This window comes from Hyla sarda, chromosome 2 (genome assembly GCF_029499605.1).
Source record: "Hyla sarda isolate aHylSar1 chromosome 2, aHylSar1.hap1, whole genome shotgun sequence".
NCBI classification, from domain to species: Eukaryota; Metazoa; Chordata; class Amphibia; order Anura; family Hylidae; genus Hyla; species Hyla sarda.
In genome coordinates this window covers 341,382,591-341,403,989 of record NC_079190.1, presented here as the reverse complement: position 1 = coordinate 341,403,989, position 21,399 = coordinate 341,382,591, and the positions used below count along the sequence as shown (strand labels likewise).

Below are 21,399 nucleotides of genomic sequence, written 5' to 3'. Positions count from 1 at the left end.
GGTTAACTGTAGATTAAAAAAGAAGATAAAGCAAGTAACACTGTAGAGAATTGAAATGCATGGTTTAACACTTTAATTTAACATAACTTGGTGTTACATACTACACTCACCACTCTGAAAGAACTTTCTTCTATTACTTCTTTTGAAAAAAAGAAGAACACAGTCATCAAAAGCAGACAACCATTGCAAAACTGCAATGTTGTCAACCGCTTTCATGCTCAGAAGAAAGCTCTAAATCTCATCATTGTGGATCGTGAGCTTGGACTCTTTCAGACACATTTCTCCCTTCAAAGACTTTAGAAATGATCCCTGAAAGTATAGCCCTAACAATTAGGATTTTCAGATTTTTCACACCTATACGGTTTAACCTTTTAACTGAAGCTGAGATCATTTTCAAAAGTTCCGAGTTTGAGTTGTGAAACAAAAAGGTTGTGTCAAATGTCAGTAAAAACAAAATAGTTTTTCAAAGTATGTTGAAGGTTTATATGGAAATCAATGAAATCCTTTAAACATGAGTATGATAGAGTACATGTTGTCATCAGTTGCGTCGAGATCTAGGCTGAGTTCAACTATTCCAGATGTTAACCCAGCCTTACTAAAGAAAATCTCAACATAAAAAAAGTATAAAATATTTGTCATGCCACAACATCTCTTTCCTACAATCATAAAACCGGACTCAGGGCATATGTTACCTGAGTTTTGATACTTTTGTACTAAAAAAATTTATAGCAGCCTCCTGAGCTTTGGCTCCAAAATACAAAACTTTCTTAAGTTTATTATATGGTTAACTGTAGATTAAAAAAAGAAGATAGAGCAAGTAACACAGTAGAGAATTTAAACGCATGGTTTAACACTTTAATTTAACAAAACTTGGTGTTACATACTACACTCACCACTCTGAAAGAACTTTCTTCTATTACTTCTTTTGAAAAAAAGAAGAACATAGTCATCAAATGCAGACAACCATTGCTAAACTGCAATGTTGTCAACTGCTTTCATGCTCAGAATAAAGCTCTAAATTTCATCATTGTGGATAGTGAGCTTGGACTCTTTCAGCCACATTTCACCCTTCAAAGACTTTAGCCATGATCTCTGAAAGTATAGCCCTAACAATTAGGACTTTCAGATTTTTCCCACCTATACGGTTTAACCTTTTAACTGAAGCCGAGATCCTTTTCAAAAGTTCCGAGTTTGAGTTGTGAAACAAAAAGGTTGTGTCAAATGTCAGTAAAAACAAAATAGTTTTTCAAAGTATGTTGAAGGTTTATATGGAAATCAATGAAATCCTTTAAACATGAGTATGATAGAGTACATGTTGTCATCAGTTGCGTCGAGATCTAGACTGAGTTCAACTATTCCAGATTTTAACCCAGCCTTACTATAGAAAATCTCAACATAAAAAAAGTATAAAATATTTGTCATGCCACAACATCTCTTTCCTACAATCAAAAAACCGGACTCAGGGCATATGTTACCTGAGTTTTGATACTTTTGTACTAAAAAAAACTTTATAGCAGCCTCCTGAGCTTTGGCTCAAAAATACAAAACTTTCTTAAGTTTATTATATGGTTAACTGTAGATTAAAAAAGAAGATAAAGCAAGTAACACAGTAGAGAATAGAAACGCATGGTTTTACACTTTAATTTAACATAACTTGGTGTTACATACTACACTCACCACTCTGAAAGAACTTTCTTCTATTACTTCTTTTGAAAAAAAGAAGAACACAGTCATCAAAAGCAGACAACCATTGCAAAACTGCAATGTTGTCAACCGCTTTCATGCTCAGAAGAAAGCTCTAAATCTCATCATTGTGGATCATGAGCTTGGACTCTTTCAGACACATTTCTCCCTTCAAAGACTTTAGAAATGATCCCTGAAAATATAGCCCTAACAATTAGGATTTTCAGATTTTTCCCACCTATACGGTTTAACCTTTTAACTGAAGCTGAGATCATTTTCAAAAGTTCCGAGTTTGAGTTGTGAAACAAAAAGGTTGTGTCAAATGTCAGTAAAAACAAAATAGTTTTTCAAAGTATGTTGAAGGTTTATATGGAAATCAATGAAATCCTTTAAACATGAGTATGATAGAGTACATGTTGTCATCAGTTGCGTCGAGATCTAGGCTGAGTTCAACTATTCCAGATTTTAACGCAGCCTTACTAAAGAAAATCTCAACATAAAAAAAGTATAAAATATTTGTCATGCCACAACATCTCTTTCCTACAATCATAAAACCGGACTCAGGGCATATGTTACCTGAGTTTTGATACTTTTATACTAAAAAAATTTATAGCAGCCTCCTGAGCTTTGGCTCCAAAATACAAAACTTTCTTAAGTTTATTATATGGTTAACTGTAGATTAAAAAAAGAAGATAGAGCAAGTAACACAGTAGAGAATTGAAACGCATGGTTTAACACTTTAATTTAACATAACTTGGTGTTACATACTACACTCACCACTCCGAAAGAACTTTCTTCTATTACTTCTTTTGAAAAAATGAACACAGTCATCAAAAGCAGACAACCATTGCAAAACTGCAATGTTGTCAACTGTTTTCATGCTCAGAAGAAAGCTCTAAATCTCATCATTGTGGATAGTGAGCTTGGACTCTTTCAGCCACATTTCTCCCTTCAAAGACTTTAGAAATGATCCCTAAAAGTTTAGCCCTAACAATTAAGATTTTCAGATTTTTCCCACCTATACGGTTTAACCTTTTAACTAAAGCTGAGATCATTTTCAAAAGTTCCGAGTTTGAGTTGTGAAACAAAAAGGTTGTGTCAAATGTCAGTAAAAACAAAATAGTTTTTCAAAGTATGTTGAAGGTTTATATGGAAATCCTTTAAACATGAGTATGATAGAGTACATGTTGTCATCAGTTGCGTCGAGATCTAGGCTGAGTTCAACTATTCCAGATGTTAACCCAGCCTTACTAAAGAAAATCTCAACATAAAAAAAGTATAAAATATTTGTCATGCCACAACATCTCTTTCCTACAATCATAAAACCGGACTCAGGGCATATGTTACCTGAGTTTTGATACTTTTGTACTAAAAAAATTTATAGCAGCCTCGTGAGCTTTAGCTCAAAAATACAAAACTTTCTTAAGTTTATTATATGGTTAACTGTAGATTAAAAAAGAAGATAAAGCAAGTAACACTGTAGAGAATTGAAATGCATGGTTTAACACTTTAATTTAACATAACTTGGTGTTACATACTACACTCACCACTCTGAAAGAACTTTCTTTTATTACTTCTTTTGAAAAAAAGAAGAACATAGTCATCAAATGCAGACAACCATTGCTAAACTGCAATGTTGTCAACTGCTTTCATGCTAAGAATAAAGCTCTAAATTTCATCATTGTGGATAGTGAGCTTGGACTCTTTCAGCCACATTTCACCCTTCAAAGACTTAAGCAATGATCTCTGAAAGTATAGCCCTAACAATTAGGACTTTCAGATTTTTCCCACCTATACGGTTTAACCTTTTAACTGAAGCCGAGATCCTTTTCAAAAGTTCCGAGTTTGAGTTGTGAAACAAAAAGGTTGTGTCAAATGTCAGTAAAAACAAAATAGTTTTTCAAAGTATGTTGAAGGTTTATATGGAAATCAATGAAATCCTTTAAACATGAGTATGATAGAGTACATGTTGTCATCAGTTGCGTCGAGATCTAGGCTGAGTTCAACTATTCCAGATGTTAACCCAGCCTTACTAAAGAAAATCTCAACATAAAAAAAGTATAAAATATTTGTCATGCCACAACATCTCTTTCCTACAATCATAAAACCGGACTCAGGGCATATGTTACCTGAGTTTTGATACTTTTGTACTAAAAAAATTTATAGCAGCCTCGTGAGCTTTAGCTCAAAAATACAAAACTTTCTTAAGTTTATTATATGGTTAACTGTAAATTAAAAAAGAAGATAAAGCAAGTAACACAGTAGAGAATAGAAACGCATGGTTTTACACTTTAATTTAACATAACTTGGTGTTACATACTACACTCACCACTCTGAAAGAACTTTCTTCTATTACTTCTTTTGAAAAAAAGAAGAACACAGTCATCAAAAGCAGACAACCATTGCAAAACTGCAATGTTGTCAACCGCTTTCATGCTCAGAAGAAAGCTCTAAATCTCATCATTGTGGATCGTGAGCTTGGACTCTTTCAGACACATTTCTCCCTTCAAAGACTTTAGAAATGATCCCTGAAAATATAGCCCTATCAATTAGGATTTTCAGATTTTTCCCACCTATACGATTTAACCTTTTAACTGAAGCTGAGATCATTTTCAAAAGAACAGAGTTTGAGTTGTGAAACAAAAAGGTTGTGTCAAATGTCAGTAAAAACAAAATAGTTTTTCAAAGTATGTTGAAGGTTTATATGGAAATCCTTTAAACATGAGTATGATAGAGTACATGTTGTCATCAGTTGCGTCGAGATCTAGGCTGAGTTCAACAATTCCAGATGTTAACCCAGCCTTACTAAAGAAAATCTCAACATAAAAAAAGTATAAAATATTTGTCATGCCACAACATCTCTTTCCTACAATCATAAAACCGGACTCAGGGCATATGTTACCTGAGTTTTGATACTTTTGTACTAAAAAAATTTATAGCAGCCTCGTGAGCTTTAGCTCAAAAATACAAAATTTCCTTAAGTTTATTATATGGTTAACTGTAGATTAAAAAAGAAGATAAAGCAAGTAACACTGTAGAGAATTGAAATGCATGGTTTAACACTTTAATTTAACATAACTTGGTGTTACATACTACACTCACCACTCTGAAAGAACTTTCTTCTATTACTTCTTTTGAAAAAAAGAAGAACACAGTCATCAAAAGCAGACAACCATTGCAAAACTGCAATGTTGTCAACCGCTTTCATGCTCAGAAGAAAGCTCTAAATCTCATCATTGTGGATCATGAGCTTGGACTCTTTCAGACACATTTAAACCTTCAAAGACTTTAGAAATAATCCCTGAAAATATAGCCCTAACAATTAGGATTTTCAGATTTTTCCCACCTATACGGTTTAACCTTTTAACTGAAGCTGAGATCATTTTCAAAAGTTCCGAGTTTGAGTTGTGAAACAAAAAGGTTGTGTCAAATGTCAGTAAAAACAAAATAGTTTTTCAAAGTATGTTGAAGGTTTATATGGAAATCAATGAAATCCTTTAAACATGAGTATGATAGAGTACATGTTGTCATCAGTTGCGTCGAGATCTAGGCTGAGTTCAACTATTCCAGATTTTAACGCAGCCTTACTAAAGAAAATCTCAACATAAAAAAAGTATAAAATATTTGTCATGCCACAACATCTCTTTCCTACAATCATAAAACCGGACTCAGGGCATATGTTACCTGAGTTTTGATACTTTTATACTAAAAAAATTTATAGCAGCCTCCTGAGCTTTGGCTCCAAAATACAAAACTTTCTTAAGTTTATTATATGGTTAACTGTAGATTAAAAAAGAAGATAAAGCAAGTAACACTGTAGAGAATTGAAACACATGGTTTAACACTTTAATTTAACATAACTTGGTGTTACATACTACACTCACCACTCTGAACGAACTTTCTTCTATTACTTCTTTTGAAAAAAAGAAGAACACAGTCATCAAAAGCAGACAACCATTGCAAAACTGCAATGTTGTCAACCGCTTTCATGCTCAGAAGAAAGCTCTAAATCTCATCATTGTGAATCGTGAGCTTGGACTCTTTCAGACACATTTCTCCCTTCAAAGACTTTAGAAATGATCCCTGAAAATATAGCCCTAACAATTAGGATTTTCAGATTTTTCCCACCTATACGATTTAACCTTTTAACTGAAGCTGAGATCATTTTCAATAGTTCAGAGTTTGAGTTGTGAAACAAAAAGGTTGTGTCAAATGTCAGTAAAAACAAAATAGTTTTTCAAAGTATGTTGAAGGTTTATATGGAAATCAATTAAATCCTTTAAACATTTGTATGATAGAGTACATGTTGTCATCAGTTGCGTCGAGATCTAGGCTGAGTTCAACTATTCCAGATGTTAAGCCAGCCTTACTAAAGAAAATCTCAACATAAAAAAAGTATAAAATATTTGTCATGCCACAACATCTCTTTCCTACAATCCAAAAACCGGACTCAGGGCATATGTTACCTGAGTTTTGATACTTTTGTACGAAAAAAAAAACTTTATAACAGCCTCCTGAGCTTTGGCTCCAAAATACAAAACTTTCTTAAGTTTATTATATGGTTAACTGTAGATTAAAAAAAGAAGATAGAGCAAGTAACACAGTAGAGAATTGAAACGCATGGTTTAACACTTTAATTTAACATAACTTGGTGTTACATACTACACTCACCACTCTGAAAGAACTTTCTTCTATTACTTCTTTTGAAAAAATGAACACAGTCATCAAAAGCAGACAACCATTGCAAAACTGCAATGTTGTCAACTGTCTTCATGCTCAGAAGAAAGCTCTAAATCTCATCAATGTGGATAGTGAGCTTGGACTCTTTCAGCCACATTTCTCCCTTCAAAGACTTTAGAAATCATCCCTAAAAGTTTAGCCCTAACAATTAGGATTTTCAGATTTTTCCCACCTATACGGTTTAACCTTTTAACTAAAGCTGAGATCATTTTCAAAAGTTCCGAGTTTGAGTTGTGAAACAAAAAGGTTGTGTCAAATGTCAGTAAAAACAAAATAGTTTTTCAAAGTATGTTGAAGGTTTATATGGAAATCCTTTAAACATGAGTATGATAGAGTACATGTTGTCATCAGTTGCGTCGAGATCTAGGCTGAGTTCAACTATTCCAGATGTTAACCCAGCCTTACTAAAGAAAATCTCAACATAAAAAAAGTATAAAATATTTGTCATGCCACAACATCTCTTTCCTACAATCATAAAACCGGACTCAGGGCATATGTTACCTGAGTTTTGATACTTTTGTACTAAAAAAATTTATAGCAGCCTCGTGAGCTTTAGCTCAAAAATACAAAATTTCCTTAAGTTTATTATATGGTTAACTGTAGATTAAAAAAGAAGATAAAGCAAGTAACACTGTAGAGAATTGAAACACATGGTTTAACACTTTAATTTAACATAACTTGGTGTTACATACTACACTCACCACTCTGAAAGAACTTTCTTCTATTACTTCTTTTGAAAAATAGAAGAACACAGTCATCAAAAGCAGACAACCATTGCAAAACTGCAATGTTGTCAACCGCTTTCAAGCTCAGAAGAAAGCTCTAAATCTCATCATTGTGAATCGTGAGCTTGGACTCTTTCAGACACATTTCTCCCTTCAAAGACTTTAGAAATGATCCCTGAAAATATAGCCCTAACAATTAGGATTTTCAGATTTTTCCCACCTATACGATTTAACCTTTTAACTGAAGCTGAGATCATTTTCAAAAGTTCAGAGTTTGAGTTGTGAAACAAAAAGGTTGTGTCAAATGTCAGTAAAAACAAAATAGTTTTTCAAAGTATGTTGAAGGTTTATATGGAAATCAATTAAATCCTTTAAACATGAGTATGATAGAGTACATGTTGTCATCAGTTGCGTCGAGATCTAGGCTGAGTTCAACTATTCCAGATGTTAACGCAGCCTTACTAAAGAAAATCTCAACATAAAAAAAGTATAAAATATTTGTCATGCCACAACATCTCTTTCCTACAATCATAAAACCGGACTCAGGGCATATGTTACCTGAGTTTTGATACTTTTATACTAAAAAAATTTATAGCAGCCTCGTGAGCTTTAGCTCAAAAATACAAAATTTCCTTAAGTTTATTATAGGGTTAACTGTAGATTAAAAAAGAAGATAAAGCAAGTAACACTGTAGAGAATTGAAATGCATGGTTTAACACTTTAATTAAACATAACTTGGTGTTACATACTACACTCACCACTCTGAAAGAACTTTCTTCTATTACTTCTTTTGAAAAAAAGAAGAACACAGTCATCAAAAGCAGACAACCATTGCAAAACTGCAATGTTGTCAACCGCTTTCATGCTCAGAAGAAAGCTCTAAATCTCATCATTGTGGATAGTGAGCTTGGACCCTTTCAGACACATTTCTCCCTTCAAAGACTTTAGAAATGATCCCTGAAAATATAGCCCTAACAATTAGGATTTTCAGATTTTTCCCACCTATACGATTTAACCTTTTAACTGAAGCTGAGATCATTTTCAATAGTTCAGAGTTTGAGTTGTGAAACAAAAAGGTTGTGTCAAATGTCAGTAAAAACAAAATAGTTTTTCAAAGTATGTTGAAGGTTTATATGGAAATCCTTTAAACATGAGTATGATAGAGTACATGTTGTCATCAGTTGCGTCGAGATCTAGGCTGAGTTCAACTATTCCAGATGTTAACCCAGCCTTACTAAAGAAAATCTCAACATAAAAAAGGTATAAAATATTTGTCATGCCACAACATCTCTTTCCTACAATCATAAAATCGGACTCAGGGCATATGTTACCTGAGTTTTGATACTTTTGTACTAAAAAAATTTATAGCAGCCTCGTGAGCTTTAGCTCAAAAATACAAAATTTCCTTAAGTTTATTATATGGTTAACTGTAGATTAAAAAAGAAGATAAAGCAAGTAACACTGTAGAGAATTGAAATGCATGGTTTAACACTTTAATTTAACATAACTTGGTGTTACATACTACACTCACCACTCTGAAAGAACTTTCTTCTATTACTTCTTTTGAAAAAAAGAAGAACACAGTCATCAAAAGCAGACAACCATTGCAAAACTGCAATGTTGTCAACCGCTTTCATGCTCAGAAGAAAGCTCTAAATCTCATCATTGTGGATCATGAGCTTGGACTCTTTCAGACACATTTCTCCCTTCAAAGACTTTAGAAATGATCCCTGAAAATATAGCCCTAACAATTAGGATTTTCAGATTTTTCCCACCTATACGGTTTAACCTTTTAACTGAAGCTGAGATCATTTTCAAAAGTTCCGAGTTTGAGTTGTGAAACAAAAAGGTTGTGTCAAATGTCAGTAAAAACAAAATAGTTTTTCAAAGTATGTTGAAGGTTTATATGGAAATCAATGAAATCCTTTAAACATGAGTATGATAGAGTACATGTTGTCATCAGTTGCGTCGAGATCTAGGCTGAGTTCAACTATTCCAGATTTTAACGCAGCCTTACTAAAGAAAATCTCAACATAAAAAAAGTATAAAATATTTGTCATGCCACAACATCTCTTTCCTACAATCATAAAACCGGATTCAGGGCATATGTTACCTGAGTTTTGATACTTTTATACTAAAAAAAATTTATAGCAGCCTCCTGAGCTTTGGCTCCAAAATACAAAACTTTCTTAAGTTTATTATATGGTTAACTGTAGATTAAAAAAGAAGATAAAGCAAGTAACACTGTAGAGAATTGAAATGCATGGTTTAACACTTTAATTTAACATAACTTGGTGTAACATACTACACTCACCACTCTGAAAGAACTTTCTTCTATTACTTCTTTTGAAAAAAAGAAGAACACAGTCATCAAAAGCAGACAACCATTGCAAAACTGCAATGTTGTCAACCGCTTTCATGCTCAGAAGAAAGCTCTAAATCTCATCATTGTGGATAGTGAGCTTGGACTCTTTCAGCCACATTTCTCCCTTCAAAGACTTTAGAAATGATCCCTGAAAATATAGCCCTAACAATTAAGATTTTCAGATTTTTCCCACCTATACGATTTAACCTTTTAACTGAAGCTGAGATCATTTTCAAAAGTTCAGAGTTTGAGTTGTGAAACAAAAAGGTTGTGTCAAATGTCAGTAAAAACAAAATAGTTTTTCAAAGTATGTTGAAGGTTTATAGGGAAATCAATTAAATCCTTTAAACATGAGTATGATAGAGTACATGTTGTCATCAGTTGCGTCGAAATCTAGGCTGAGTTCAACTATTCCAGATGTTAAGCCAGCCTTACTAAAGAAAATCTCAACATAAAAAAAGTATAAAATATTTGTCATGCCACAACATATCTTTCCTACAATCATAAAACCGGACTCAGGGCATATGTTACCTGAGTTTTGATACTTTTGTACTAAAAAAATTTATAGCAGCCTCGTGAGCTTTAGCTCAAAAATACAAAATTTCCTTAAGTTTATTATATGGTTAACTGTAGATTAAAAAAGAAGATAAAGCAAGTAACACTGTAGAGAATTGAAATGCATGGTTTAACACTGTAATTTAACATAACTTGGTGTTACATACTACACTCACCACTCTGAAAGAACTTTCTTCTATTACTTCTTTTGAAAAAAAGAAGAACACAGTCATCAAAAGCAGACAACCATTGCAAAACTGCAATGTTGTCAACCGCTTTCATGCTCAGAAGAAAGCTCTAAATCTCATCATTGTGGATCGTGAGCTTGGGCTCTTTCAGACACATTTCTCCCTTCAAAGACTTTAGAAATGATCCCTGAAAATATAGCCCTAACAATTAGGATTTTCAGATTTTTCCCACCTATACGATTTAACCTTTTAACTGAAGCTGAGATCATTTTCAAAAGTTCAGAGTTTGAGTTGTGAAACAAAAAGGTTGTGTCAAATGTCAGTAAAAACAAAATAGTTTTTCAAAGTATGTTGAAGGTTTATATGGAAATCAATTAAATCCTTTAAACATGAGTATGATAGAGTACATGTTGTCATCAGTTGCGTCGAGATCTAGGCTGAGTTCAACTATTCCAGATGTTAAGCCAGCCTTACTAAAGAAAATCTCAACATAAAAAAAGTATAAAATATTTGTCATGCCACAACATCTCTTTCCTACAATCCAAATACCGGACTCAGGGCATATGTTACCTGAGTTTTTATACTTTTGTACTAAAAAAAAACTTTATAGCAGCCTCCTGAGCTTTGGCTCCAAAATACAAAACTTTCTTAAGTTTATTATATGGTTAACTGTAGATTAAAAAAAGAAGATAGAGCAAGTAACACAGTAGAGAATTGAAACACATGGTTTAACACTTTAGTTTAACATAACTTGGTGTTACATACTACACTCACCACTCTGAAAGAACTTTCTTCTATTACTTCTTTTGAAAAAAAGAAGAACACAGTCATCAAAAGCAGACAACCATTGCAAAACTGCAATGTTGTCAACCGCTTTCATGCTCAGAAGAAAGCTCTAAATCTCATCATTGTGGATCGTGAGCTTGGGCTCTTTCAGACACATTTCTCCCTTCAAAGACTTTAGAAATGATCCCTGAAAATATAGCCCTAACAATTAGGATTTTCAGATTTTTCCCACCTATACGATTTAACCTTTTAACTGAAGCTGAGATCATTTTCAAAAGTTCAGAGTTTGAGTTGTGAAACAAAAAGGTTGTGTCAAATGTCAGTAAAAACAAAATAGTTTTTCAAAGTATGTTGAAGGTTTATATGGAAATCAATTAAATCCTTTAAACATGAGTATGATAGAGTACATGTTGTCATCAGTTGCGTCGAGATCTAGGCTGAGTTCAACTTTTCCAGATGTTAACCCATCCTTACTAAAGAAAATCTCAACATAAAAAAAGTATAAAATATTTGTCATGCCACAACATCTCTTTCCTACAATCATAAAACCGGACTCAGAGCATATGTTACCTGAGTTTTGATACTTTTGTAATAAAAAAAAACTTTATAGCAGCCTCGTGAGCTTTGGCTCAAAAATACAAAACTTTCTTAAGTTTATTATATGGTTAACTGTAGATAAAAAAAAAAAGATGAAGCAGGTAACACTGTAGAGAATTGAAATGCATGGTTTAACACTTTAACATAACTTGGTGTTACATACTACACTCACCACTCTGAAAGAACTTTCTTCTATTTCTTCGTTAGAAATAAAGAAGAACACAGTCATCTAAAGCAGACAACCATTGCAAAAATGCAATGTTGTCAACCGCTTTCACGCTCAGAAGAAAGCTCTAAATCTCATCATTGTGGATAATGAGCTTGGACTCTTTAAGTCACATTTCTCCCTTTAAAGACTTTAGAAACAATTCCTGAAAGTACAGCCCTAACAATTAGAATTTTCAGATTTTTCCCACCTATACGGTTTAACCTTTTAACTGAAGCTGAGATCATTTTCAAAAGTTCCGAGTTTGAGTTGTGAAACAAAAAGGTTGTGTCAAATGCCAGTAAAAACAAAATAGTTTTTCAAAGTATGTTGAAGGTTTATATGGAAATCAATGAAATCCTTTAAACATGAGTATGATAGAGTACATGTTGTCATCAGTTGCGTCGAGATCTAGGCTGAGTTCACCTATGCCAGATGTTAACCCAGCCTTAATAAAGAAAATCTCAACATAAAAAAAGTATAAGATATTCGTCATGCCACAACACCTCTTTCCTACAATCATAAAACTGGACTCAGGGTATTGGTTACTAGAGTTTTGATACTTTTGTAATAAAAACAATTCATAGCAGCCTCGTGAGCTTTGGCTCAAAAATACTAAACTTTCTTAAGTTTATTATGTGGTTAACTGTAGATTAAAAAAAGATGATAAAGCAAGTAACACAGTAGAGAATTGAAACGCATGGTTTAACACTTTTATTTAACCCCTTAAGGACCCAGCCAATTTTCACTGTAGGACCATTTTTTGAACATCTGACCACTTTCACTTTAAGCATTAATAACTCCGGGATGCTTTTACATTTCATTCTGATTCAGAGATAGTTTTTTTCGTGACACTTTCTACTTTATGTAAGTGGTAAAATTTTGCCGATACTTGCATCATTTCTTGGTGAAAAATGCAAAAATTTTATGAAAAAAATTGAAAATTTAGCATTTTTTTTTAACTTTGAAGCTCTCTGCTTATAAGGAAAATGAATATTCCAAATAAATTATATACTGATTCACATATACAACATGTGTACTTTATGATTGCATCATAAAGTTGACGGGGGATATTTATGAAAGTTGTTTATGTCCCGCATCAATATAGACCAAACTACAAAGTGTTAGGCTGGTCTATTGTGCGCCTAATTTATCAAAAGGCGCACGGCTCTTTATAAATTCTGTGCACAGACTGCATGATCTATGCTTTAGACTATATTTAAACCAGCTCCAACATGGTCTGAGCGCACTTTTAGCCTATGTGACTTATCACTGAAAAGTCGCTTTTGATAAATTCAGCACCAATGCATTTTTCAATGCATTTCAGTCTAAAATAGACTAGCATGCATCATGTTCTAAAAATCCTCCAGAGCAAAAGTCGCAGAAAAGTCGCACTTATCTAGACTGCGACATTCTGTGCGACAAATTTAAACAAGAAAAACCAGTCTAAATACTTTGATAAATCTCCCCCGACATGTTTTTACTTTTGGAAGACATCAGAGGGCTTAAAGGATAGCAGCAATTTTACAATTTTTCACAACATTTTCAAAATCGAAATTTTTCAGGGACCAGTTCTGTTTTGAAGTGGATTTGAAGGGCCTTTATATTAGAAATGCCCCACAAATGATCCCATTATAAAAACTGCACCCCTCAAAGTATTCAAAATGACATTCAAAAGGTTTGTTATTCGTTTAGGTGTTTCACAGGAATAGCAGCAAATTGAAGAAAATTCAAAATCTTCATTTTTTTACACTCGCATGTTCTTGTAGACCCATTTTTTTAATTTTTACAAGGGGTAAAAGGAGAAAAATCTTCCTAAAATGTGTAACCAAATTTCTCTCGAGTAAGGAAATACCTCATATGTGTATGTCAAGTGTTCGGCGGGTGCACTAGAGGGCTCAGAAGGGAAGGAGCGACAGAGGGATTTTGGAGAGTGAGTTTTTCTGAAATAGTTTTTGGGGGAATGTTGCATTTAGGAAGCCCCTATGGTTTCAGAACAGCAAAAAAAAAACACATGGCATACTATTTTGGAAACTACACCCCTCAAGGAATGTAACAAGGGGTCCAGTGAGCCTTAACACCCCACAGGGGTTTAACGACTTATTGTTAAAGTTGGACGTGTAAATGATTTTTTTTCCCCCCCTAAAATTATAGTTTTTCCCAAAATTTTACCTTTTTACAAGGGTTAATAGGAGAAAATGCCCCCCAAAACTTGTTACCCCATCTCTTCTGAGTATGGAAACACCACATATGTGGATGTCAAGTGCTCTGTTGGTGCACTACAATGCTCAGAAGAGAAGGAGTCATATTTGGCTTTTGCAAATCAAATTTTGCTGAAATGATTTTGGGGGGGCATTTCCCATTTAGGAAGCCCCTATGGTGCCAGGACAGCAAAAAAAAAACAACATGGCATACTATTCTGGAAACTACACCCCTCAAGGAACGTAACAAGGGGTACAGTGAGCCTAACCACTTCACAGGTGTTTCACAACTTTTCGTTAAAGTTGGATGTGTAAATAATTATTATAATTTTTTCACAAAAATGCTAGTTTTCCCCCAAATTTTACATTTTTACAAGGGGTAATAGGAGAAAATGCCCCCCCAAATTTGGACCCCATCTCTTCTGAGTATGGAAACACCACATATGTGGATGTCAAGTGCTCTGTTGGCGCACTACAATGCTCAGAAGAGAAGGAGTCATATTTGGCTTTAGCAAATCTAATTTTGCTGAAATGGTTATTGGGGGCATGTCCCATTTAGGAAGCCCCTATGGTGCCAGGACAGCAAAAAAAACACATGGCATACTATTTTGGAAACTACACCCCTCAAGGAACGTAACAAGGGGTACACTGAGCCTTAACACCCCACAGGTGTTTCACAACTTTTTGTTAAATTTGGATGTGTAAATGATTTTTTTTTTCACTAAAATGCTAGTTCTCCCCCATATTTTACATTTTTACCATGGGTAATAGGAGAAAATGCCCCCCAAAATTTGTAACCCCATCTCTTCTGAGTATGGAAACACCACATATGTGGATGTAAAGTGCTCTGTTGGCGCACTACAATGCTCAAAAGAGGAGTCATATTTGGCTTTTGCAAATCTAATTTTGCTGAAATGGTTTTGGGGGGGCATGTCGCATTTAGGAAGCTCCTATGGTGCCAGGACAGCAAAAAAAAAACACATGGTATACTATTTTGGAAACTACACCCCTCAAGGAACGTAACAAGGGGTACAGTGAGCCTTAACACCCCAAACGTGTTTGACAACTTTTTTTTTTATACTAAAATGCTGTTTTTCCTAAAATTTTACATTTTTACAAAGTGTAACAGGAGAAAATGTCCCCCAAAATGTGTATGTAAGTACCCCATGTGTGGATGTCAAGGGCTCTGCTGGCGCACTACAATGCTCAGAAGAGAGGGAGTCACATTTTGCTGAAATGGGGGGCATGTCACATTTAGTGCCAGAACAACAAAAAAAAATGTGTTAATACATTTCTTTGGAGTAAGGACATACCTCATATCTGGGCATAGATCGGCTCTGCTCACTGGTCACGGACGAACAGGAGGGCAGTCAGGGGCCTGGAGCTTCTAGACAGCTGTCTATGAAGCCAGAACAGTGGGACCCCCCCTCAAGGGGCATTATATGGGGTACACTAATAACTAACAAGGGGTACAGGTGGACATAAAATTATAAAACAGGTTATGTTCCCAGAATGATGACCCAGAGCATAGCCAAAACTAAAAAATATGCCCACCCCAAACCCTATGCTCTGAATCATCATTCTGGGAATGTGACGTGTGTGGCCGTCCCTAACCTGTTGCCTCATATGCGCACCCGCTCAGGTGGAGAGAGAGCGCTGCGCATTTGAGGCAACATAAAAACATAGTGACTCAGTGACCCATGACCCATTTTTGGAAAAAATACCCCCAGAGGTCTTCTCAGTTTTTTTATTTTTTTTTTTTTTAATGAAATAGTTTTTTGGGGCAATTTAGTGGTTTTATGGGGTTAAAATTTGGATTGTACTCTGGACTTGGTACATTGGGGTCAAATTATGGAAAATTTAAATGGAGAGGGAAAATTTAGTACTTCATGGAAGTGTTATACTCCCTGAAGCAGTCCTTAATGCAGAGGCCCGGATGATCGGGGAAAGTGTTACACTGAGTGGTGATGTCCTTCCGTATCCCCCTCCTGTGTGCAAGATTATTGTATCATCTCTATCTCATTGTGGTGGACCCAGCAATATATACACTATATACAACCCAGCTTTCATTGCAGAGCCGGTGACACCACCTTTTAGCCTCATTCCTCTTTGAAAAATAGCACTTTTAATCAATATATATATATATATATATATATATATATATATATATATATTATGTACTTACATTCTACGGAATTAATAAAATGATATATGTTTTATAAGTGACTCCATTTTTCTTTCTTGTTATTTGCTGATGCCTCATTATCTGCATAATGAAGGCCTTTCCAAATAGCCTTGAACCGATTACGTGTCATGGCCATACTGTAAAGCGGGGTCTGGTAGAAGATGTCCCCGCTCCACCAGTGCCTGACACTGGGCTTTTTGACCAGGCCCATATGCAGCAAGAGGCCCCAAAATGTCCTCATTTCTGCTGCACTGACAGCGTACCATTCATTGGACCTGGCCAAAAAAGAATTTGGGTGGTGGGCGATGAACTGCCTGGCGTACAGATTTGTCTGCTCCAACATTAGATTGAAGAGGCTGTCACTGAAAAAAATAACTGAAATAGTCAAATTCAGTGAACCCAGCCATGTCAATCCGGATTCCGGAGTAGCCAACAAACTCCGGAACCCGTGGCTGATAACCCTCTGGGGGTCTCCGGTAAATTCGCCTGGGGGGTCGGACTCCTAGTACGAGCGGCATCACCACTCGCATTAGTGCCAGCCACTGGGGCACTTTCATGGGGGGTGCGTGGCCTCGCCTGGTGGCGTCTCTGCCGCCTTCTGGGGGGCTCATCATTACTACTAGATGATGAGGACAAGGAAGAATACAGGAATGTTGGATCTTCCTCTTTCTCACTGGCAGATTTGGATTCGGAGGCAAGAAAAGCATATGCCTCTGCCGCCGAAAATGCCCGGCAAGCCATCGCTTTTTTTCTACAGTGGAGAGGGGGGGGGGTGTGTGTGTAGTGAGTGCTTGGTGTAACTATGTATAACGGTGTGTGATTAGTAATCACACCGTTATGTTAGCAAAAAAAAAAGGGACCGGAATTCCCACGGTCCCTAACACCCAAGTACAGAAGGCATATACATAGGCCCTAGGTCCTGTACGGGTTAACATAACTTGGTGTTACATACTACACTCAACATTTTGAAAGAACTTTCTTCTATTACTTCTTTTGAAAAAAAGAAGAACACAGTCATCAAAAGCAGACAACCATTGCAAAAATACAATGTTGTCAACCATTTTCATGCTCAGAAGAAAGCTCTAAATCTCATAATTGTGGATAGTGAGCTTGGACTCTTTCAGACCCATTTCTCCCTTCAAAGACTTTAGAAATGATCCCTGAAAGTATAGCCCTAATGATAACAATTTTCTGATTTTTCCCACCTATACGGTTTAACCTTTTAACTGAGGCTGAGATCATTTTCAAAAGTTCCGAGTTTGAGTTGTGAAACAAAAAGGTTGTGTCAAATGTCAGTAAAAACAAAATAGTTTTTAAAAGTATGTGAAGGTTTATATGGAAATCAATGAAATCCTTTAAACATGAGTATGATAGAGTACATGTTGTCATCAGTTGCGTCGAGATCTAGGCTGAGTTCACCTATGCCAGATGTGAACCCAGCCTTACTAAAGAAAATCTCAACATAAAAAAGTATAAAATATTTGTCATGCCACAACACCTCTTTCCTACAATCATAAAACTGGACTCAGGGTATTGGTTACTAGAGTTTTGATACTTTTGTAATAAAAAAATTTATAGCAGCCTCATGAGCTTTGGCTCAAAAATACAAAACTTTCTTAAGTTTATTATGTGGTTAACTGTAGATTAAAAAAAGATGATAAAGCAGGTAGCACAGTAGAGAATTGAAACGCATGGTTTAACATAACTTGGTATTACATACTACACTCACCACTCTGAAAGAACTTTCTTCTATTACTTCTTTAAAAAAAAAAGAACACAGTCATCAAAAGCAGACAACCATTGCAAAAATGCAATGTTATCAATAACTTTCAAGCTCAGAAGAAAGCTCTAAATCTCATCATTGAGAATAGTGAGCTTGGACTCTTTCAGCCACATTTCTCCCTTCAAAGATTTTAGAAATGATCCCGGAAAGTATAGCCCTAACAATTAGAATTTTCTGATTTTTCCCACCTATACGGTTTAACCTTTTAACTGAAGCTGAGATCGTTTTAAAAGTATGTTGAAGGTTTATATGGAAATCAATGAAATCCTTTAAACATTAATATGATAAAGTACATGTTGTCATCAGTTGCGTCGAGATCTAGGCTGAGTTCACCTATGCCAGATGTGAACCAAACCTTACTAAAGAAAATCTCAACATAAAAAAGTATAAAATATTTGTCATGCCACAACACCTCTTTCCTACAATCATAAAACTGGACTCAGGGTATTGGTTAACACATGAGACAATTAAAACAAGGACTCAAAAACAAACAGTGCAAGAGATGGATAGTATTGGCAGCTCAAGGTATACAGTACTCCAAGTAGAGAAGGGCCTAGAGGAGATAGAAAGAGAAGGGATAACTCCTCAAGTGCTGAGTAAAATTTTGGCAGGTGTTGAGAGGTGCAGCAAGGCACATGAGGATGTTACGCTGAAGTTTGGATCTAAGAGTTCGGGCGTTAACCTTATCCAGGAGGATACAAATAAAATAAAGAATAGAGGGAAACAGATAGAGAAAGCTGTCCCTCAGATAGAGAAGGATATTGGGGAGATGAAGAAGGAATGGTAGGAAATTAAACAGGATAGCCTAGATCTCAACACAACTGATGCCACAACTGATGATAAGTTGTCATCAGTTGTATGGCAATCGGAGTCTATTGTTTCTGGCACCAAACAGGGGAACACAGCAAGCTGCGTTCCCCTGTCCGGTGCTCTCCGGAGTGCCCATTTATCCAGGAGTCAAAATTGAGACGCTGGATGATTGTGAATTGTCCAATTCAAATGAATAGAATCAGTTCTAGCATCAGTTTCCTCCGGTGCATGCCAGAGGGAAACTGTGCCCGATAAATGATATTGTAACCTGTTTTTTTTTCTCTAAGACAGTCTCTCCCACGGAGAAAAACTATTCTATAGGAGACCGTGAACTCTTGGCCAAAAAGCTGGCCTTGGAAGAATGGCGTCATCTCTTGGAAGGTTCAACATCCTGTTACTATATATTCTGACCACAAGATCTTGTTTTATCTTCAGACAGCCTCTCTGTTCTTCTCTAGATTTGACTTTTACATCCACTTCCATCGAGCAGAGAAGAATTTATGAGCGGACGCTCTTTCCAGGTCTTCTGATGTGCAAGACCAAGAATCTCCTCTTCAGCATATTATTCCTCCTGAGTGTCTCATCTCTACAGCACCAGCAAATCTTCAGCACCTGCCTCCTGGAAAGACTTAAGTGTCTCCCCGTTTAAGACTCCGAGTCATGAAATGGGGCCATTCCTCTCTTCTGACTGGTCATTCTGGAACTCGTAAGTCCTTACAGGCCATCTCCAGACAATATTGGTGGCCTGGTTTAAGACAGGATGTAATTGATTTTGTCCGTTCCTGTTCGTTCTGTGCCCGGGATAAGACCCCTCATTCAAAACCTGCAGGTCTTGACCTCTGCCCGTTCCTGAGCTTTACTTGAACGATATTGCTATGGACTTCACTACCGATCTTCCGTCTTCCTGAGGTAAAACTGTCATTTGGGTGGTAGTGGAACGATTTTCTAAAATGTTGTGCCGCTGCCTGGACTTCCATCTGCTAAACTTTTCCTTTTCCACATCTTCCATTTACATGTATTACCCACACACATTGTATCCGACTGTGGAGTCCAGTTCATCTCTAAGTTCTGGCGGACCCTCTGCTCACGTCTCCAAGTCAACCTGGACTTTTCCTCAGCCTACCACCCTCAATCCAATGGACATGTTGAGAGGGTTAATCAGGTCTTCTGAGACTATCTTCGCCATTTCATTTCTGCTCGTCAAGACGACTGGGTTGATTTACTTCCTTGGGCAGAGTTCTCATACAATCATAAGAATTCTAAATCTACTGAAACTTTGCCTTTCTTCGTAGTTTATGGACTTCATCCTCGTCCTCCTCTTCCTTTATTCTCTCCTTCTGGAGTTCCTGCTGTTGATGAGCAAGTACGGAACTTTTCCACCATCTGACAGAAGACACGTTCCTCTCTTTTGCATGCTACGTGTCAATTGAAATCTCAAGCGGACAAGAAAGGAAGTTCACCTCCCGAGTTCTCTCCTGGTGACAAAGTCTGGTTGTCTGCCAAGTATATCCGCTTCAGAATCCCAGCCCGTGACTTACCACGCTCCTCTGCTGCTCTGGCGCACGTGTCCCCATCTCCTAGGTAGCATGCGTGCCGGAGCTCTGAAATTTAAAGGGCCAGTACACCCATAATTATGTGAAACACCTGACACTATTCTATAAGTCCCTGCACCTCCCACTCTTCCCTGTCGGATCTTCAGTGCCATTTGCCTGAGATTAACCATACCCTTTGTCTGCTGCCTAGCCTGTGTTCTGGCCCTTCCGCTACATTATTTGACTACGCACCTTTGCCGTCTGTGCCTCATCCTACTGTACTTCGCCTCGCCCAGTTACCTGTGTGGTCGAGTCATATCGGGGATAGCGACCTGGGTGTCACATGCCGTAGTAGATCCATCCTGCCTTGCGGCGGGCTCTGGTGAAGACCAGCGTCACCTTAGACTCGGCTCCCTGATACGGCCTGTGTCATCAGCCATTCAGGTCAGTGGATCCACATCCAGCATCATTACAGTCAGGTATAAGGATAAAAGGGATGTCCTTATGCTGACCACAATTCATGGTAACGGCAGCTCACCTGTCCCTGTGCGAGGTTCCACGGGACCAGTCCTCAAACCCAATTGTATTCTGGACTACAATCGGTATATGAGGGGAGTTGATCCCTCTGATCAAGTCCTCAAGCCATATAATGTTGTGCGGAAAACACGGACATAGTACAAAAAAGTTGTGGTCTACATGGTACAGGTTGTCATGTACCACTCTTTTGCACGGTCCCTGTATGCTGTCAACACAGGGACTTCTAAAGGCACTAATCTTTGACGAAAGAGCGAGCCAGAGCACCATTATGTGGTGAGGGGTGTGATGAAGGGCAGATGTTATTAACCCTTAGTATTTGTGATGCCAAGGAGTGCTTATCCTCTACACCACCCGAGGTATGGGCACTGGTTCCTGTGACAGGCATGGGGCAAATAATCACTCTGATGCAGTTATGGAAAAATGGCAGCTTTACTGAGGCAGACAGACGTTAAAGTCTTTACAGCTCAGTTTAGGCCCAAAGAGATGACCAGTGACTTTAGGAGACTT

General features: G+C 36.6%; 18 non-coding genes across 18 annotated transcripts; all 18 read right to left on the bottom strand.

Annotated features, from left to right (window-relative positions):
* Window positions 1-108: 108 nt before the first annotated feature.
* LOC130360153 (small nucleolar RNA U3) lies at window positions 109-325 on the bottom strand. Its single transcript, XR_008890627.1, has one exon. It is a non-coding gene; the product is annotated as a small nucleolar RNA U3 (small nucleolar RNA).
* A 566-nt stretch (window positions 326-891) lies between these two features.
* Window positions 892-1,108, bottom strand: LOC130359374 (small nucleolar RNA U3). The gene has a single exon (XR_008890111.1). It is a non-coding gene; the product is annotated as a small nucleolar RNA U3 (small nucleolar RNA).
* A 567-nt stretch (window positions 1,109-1,675) lies between these two features.
* Window positions 1,676-1,892, bottom strand: LOC130359126 (small nucleolar RNA U3). The gene has a single exon (XR_008889894.1). It is a non-coding gene; the product is annotated as a small nucleolar RNA U3 (small nucleolar RNA).
* Window positions 1,893-2,458: 566 nt separating this feature from the next.
* On the bottom strand, window positions 2,459-2,672 carry LOC130359199 (small nucleolar RNA U3). The gene has a single exon (XR_008889960.1). It is a non-coding gene; the product is annotated as a small nucleolar RNA U3 (small nucleolar RNA).
* A 556-nt stretch (window positions 2,673-3,228) lies between these two features.
* On the bottom strand, window positions 3,229-3,445 carry LOC130359375 (small nucleolar RNA U3). Its single transcript, XR_008890112.1, has one exon. It is a non-coding gene; the product is annotated as a small nucleolar RNA U3 (small nucleolar RNA).
* Window positions 3,446-4,010: 565 nt separating this feature from the next.
* Window positions 4,011-4,227, bottom strand: LOC130359102 (small nucleolar RNA U3). Its single transcript, XR_008889872.1, has one exon. It is a non-coding gene; the product is annotated as a small nucleolar RNA U3 (small nucleolar RNA).
* A 556-nt stretch (window positions 4,228-4,783) lies between these two features.
* LOC130359332 (small nucleolar RNA U3) lies at window positions 4,784-5,000 on the bottom strand. The gene has a single exon (XR_008890079.1). It is a non-coding gene; the product is annotated as a small nucleolar RNA U3 (small nucleolar RNA).
* A 565-nt stretch (window positions 5,001-5,565) lies between these two features.
* LOC130359270 (small nucleolar RNA U3) lies at window positions 5,566-5,782 on the bottom strand. The gene has a single exon (XR_008890022.1). It is a non-coding gene; the product is annotated as a small nucleolar RNA U3 (small nucleolar RNA).
* Window positions 5,783-6,352: 570 nt separating this feature from the next.
* On the bottom strand, window positions 6,353-6,566 carry LOC130359304 (small nucleolar RNA U3). The gene has a single exon (XR_008890053.1). It is a non-coding gene; the product is annotated as a small nucleolar RNA U3 (small nucleolar RNA).
* A 556-nt stretch (window positions 6,567-7,122) lies between these two features.
* On the bottom strand, window positions 7,123-7,339 carry LOC130359360 (small nucleolar RNA U3). The gene has a single exon (XR_008890101.1). It is a non-coding gene; the product is annotated as a small nucleolar RNA U3 (small nucleolar RNA).
* A 565-nt stretch (window positions 7,340-7,904) lies between these two features.
* On the bottom strand, window positions 7,905-8,121 carry LOC130359027 (small nucleolar RNA U3). Its single transcript, XR_008889806.1, has one exon. It is a non-coding gene; the product is annotated as a small nucleolar RNA U3 (small nucleolar RNA).
* A 556-nt stretch (window positions 8,122-8,677) lies between these two features.
* On the bottom strand, window positions 8,678-8,894 carry LOC130359125 (small nucleolar RNA U3). The gene has a single exon (XR_008889893.1). It is a non-coding gene; the product is annotated as a small nucleolar RNA U3 (small nucleolar RNA).
* Window positions 8,895-9,460: 566 nt separating this feature from the next.
* On the bottom strand, window positions 9,461-9,677 carry LOC130359000 (small nucleolar RNA U3). Its single transcript, XR_008889781.1, has one exon. It is a non-coding gene; the product is annotated as a small nucleolar RNA U3 (small nucleolar RNA).
* Window positions 9,678-10,242: 565 nt separating this feature from the next.
* Window positions 10,243-10,459, bottom strand: LOC130359087 (small nucleolar RNA U3). Its single transcript, XR_008889859.1, has one exon. It is a non-coding gene; the product is annotated as a small nucleolar RNA U3 (small nucleolar RNA).
* A 569-nt stretch (window positions 10,460-11,028) lies between these two features.
* LOC130359086 (small nucleolar RNA U3) lies at window positions 11,029-11,245 on the bottom strand. The gene has a single exon (XR_008889858.1). It is a non-coding gene; the product is annotated as a small nucleolar RNA U3 (small nucleolar RNA).
* Window positions 11,246-11,809: 564 nt separating this feature from the next.
* On the bottom strand, window positions 11,810-12,022 carry LOC130359350 (small nucleolar RNA U3). The gene has a single exon (XR_008890093.1). It is a non-coding gene; the product is annotated as a small nucleolar RNA U3 (small nucleolar RNA).
* A 5,165-nt stretch (window positions 12,023-17,187) lies between these two features.
* LOC130359361 (small nucleolar RNA U3) lies at window positions 17,188-17,406 on the bottom strand. Its single transcript, XR_008890102.1, has one exon. It is a non-coding gene; the product is annotated as a small nucleolar RNA U3 (small nucleolar RNA).
* Window positions 17,407-17,957: 551 nt separating this feature from the next.
* On the bottom strand, window positions 17,958-18,172 carry LOC130359372 (small nucleolar RNA U3). Its single transcript, XR_008890110.1, has one exon. It is a non-coding gene; the product is annotated as a small nucleolar RNA U3 (small nucleolar RNA).
* Between the last annotated feature and the right edge of the window lie 3,227 nt (window positions 18,173-21,399).